The sequence below is a fragment of the Styela clava genome, unplaced genomic scaffold, assembly GCF_964204865.1.
Source record: "Styela clava unplaced genomic scaffold, kaStyClav1.hap1.2 HAP1_SCAFFOLD_18, whole genome shotgun sequence".
In the NCBI taxonomy this organism is placed as follows: Eukaryota; Metazoa; Chordata; class Ascidiacea; order Stolidobranchia; family Styelidae; genus Styela; species Styela clava.
In genome coordinates, this window is record NW_027556465.1 from 217,501 (window position 1) to 220,000 (window position 2,500).

Genomic DNA, 2,500 nt, shown 5'->3' on the forward strand with positions numbered 1-2,500 from the left:
CCCAATCACGAATGAGGTTCAACGGGTTACCCGGACCTTTCGGCCTAGGTTAGACACTCGCTGCTTCACTCAGTGTAGCGCGCGTGCGGCCCCGGACATCTAAGGGCATCACAGACCTGTTATTGCTCAATCTCGTGTGGCTAAACGCCACTAGTCCCTCTAAGAAGTTAGACGCCGACCGAGAAGGTCGCGTAACTATTTAGCATGCCAGAGTCTCGTTCGTTATCGGAATTAACCAGACAAATCGCTCCACCAACTAAGAACGGCCATGCACCACCACCCACAGAATCAAGAAAGAGCTCTCAATCTGTCAATCCTACCTGTGTCCGGGCCGGGTGAGTTTCCCCGTGTTGAGTCAAATTAAGCCGCAGGCTCCACTCCTGGTGGTGCCCTTCCGTCAATTCCTTTAAGTTTCAGCTTTGCAACCATACTTCCCCCGGAACCCAAAGACTTTGGTTTCCCGGAAGCTGCCGGAAAGGTCGTCATGGTAACGCCTCCCGATCGCTAGTTGGCATCGTTTATAGTCAGAACTAGGACGGTATCTGATCGTCTTCGAACCTCTGACTTTCGCTCTTGATTAAAGAAAACATTCTTGGCGAATGCTTTCGCAGTAGTTCGTCTTCCGCCGATCCAAGAATTTCACCTCTAACGGCAGAGTACGGACGCCCCCGTCTGTCCCTCTTAATCATTACCTCGTGCTCCGAAAACCAACAAAATAGAACCGAGGTCCTATTCCATTATTCCATGCAACACTATGCAGGCGAACAGCCTGCTTTGAACACTCTAATTTTTTCAAAGTAAACTTATCGGCCACCGCCGACACTCAGTCAAGAGCACCGACGGAGAAACGAAGGTGAGGCGAACGCAACCAGTGACACGCCTTGCGACGGACCGGCGGCGCTCGCCCAAAATCCAACTACGAGCTTTTCAACCGCAACAACTTTAGCATACACTGTTGGAGCTGGAATTACCGCGGCTGCTGGCACCAGACTTGCCCTCCAATGGATACTCGTTAAGAGTTTCAGGATGTACTCATTCCAATTACAGGGCCTCGTTAGAGTCCTGTATTGTTATTTTTCGTCACTACCTCCCCGTGTCGGGAATGGGTAATTTACGCGCCTGCTGCCTTCCTTGGATGTGGTAGCCGTTTCTCAGGCTCCCTCTCCGGAATCGAACCCTGATTCCCCGTTACCCGTTATCACAAAGGTAGGCACGTAGCGTACCTTCGACAGTTGATAGGGCAGACACTTGAATGATACGTCGTCGGTGCAGAGACCGTACGATCCGCGTGGTTATCCAGAGTCATCAAACGTCACAGGACGAACCCGGTCGGTTTTGATCTGATAAAAGCGCGCCTCCCGAAGTCGGCGCTTAATGCATGTATTAGCTCTAGAATTACCACAGTTATCCACTTCGCTTACGAGACCAAATAAACCAAGACTGATTTAATGAGCCATTCGCAGTTTCGCTTTACGAGAACTCGTACTTGCACCTGCATGGCTTAATCTTTGAGACAAGCATATCACTACTGGCAGGATCAACCAGATAGCTGCGACAGCTGCGCTCGGCCCTTGCTGGGCCGCCCGGCGCGTGCTAGTCGCATTCGTTTAAGACCGAGGCGATCGCCTGCGGCCGTACTCAGCTTCGACAGTCGCTGGCCGCGACGTCCACGCTCTCGCCGGCAGTGCCAGGCGGAGCGATTTGCGTTTTTTCTTTGCTCGCCCTCTCTCGGGCTCGATCCATTCAGTTTCGCACAAACAAGAGCTCTGCCGGCCGCCTGCAGCGGTGCCTAAAACCCGGGCATAACAATGCGACCGTTCTGCTAGGCCGACAAGCGCTCAAGCCAGACGCTCGATCGAACGCCCCCTACATATTAGTCGAGACAACGGCTCGCTCATTAGCATCGCGTTTGTACTTTAACTTTTTTCGGCTCGGCTTCTTTCGACGCCGATGCCGGCGACGCAGCACTCTCTCGCCCGCCAGCCACCGAGAAAAAGGTGCGCTCCGACCGGCCCCGCACCGCTCTTTCTTGGCTCATTCGAAATTACTGTCTTTCGCTCTGACATGCCTTACCTAGGGTTAGGTTAGTATGCTTGCACGTTTGTACTTTAACTTTTTTCGGCTCGGCTTCTTTCGACGCCGATGCCGGCGACGCAGCACTCTCTCGCCCGCCAGCCACCGAGAAAAGGGTGCGCTCCGACCGGCCCCGCACCGCTCTTTCTTGGCTCATTCGAAATTACTGTCTTTCGCTCTGACATGCCTTACCTAGGGTTAGGTTAGTATGCTTGCACGTTTGTACTTTAACTTTTTTTGGCTCGGCTTCTTTCGACGCCGATGCCGGCGACGCAGCACTTTCTCGCCCGCCAGCCACCGAGAAAAGGGTGCGCTCCGACCGGCCCCGCACCGCTCTTTCTTGGCTCATTCGAAATTACTGTCTTTCGCTCTGACATGCCTTACCTAGGGTTAGGTTAGTATGCTTGCACGTTTGTACTTTAACTTT

General features: G+C 53.1%; 1 non-coding gene across 1 annotated transcript in view; it reads right to left on the reverse strand.

The window, feature by feature from the left end:
* LOC144418547 (small subunit ribosomal RNA) overlaps positions 1–1,548 on the reverse strand; it is a 1,810-nt gene extending 262 nt beyond the window's left edge. The window contains exon 1 of the ribosomal RNA XR_013473537.1: positions 1–1,548. This exon is cut by the window's left edge and continues 262 nt beyond it. This is a non-coding gene — a ribosomal RNA (small subunit ribosomal RNA).
* Between the last annotated feature and the right edge of the window lie 952 nt (positions 1,549–2,500).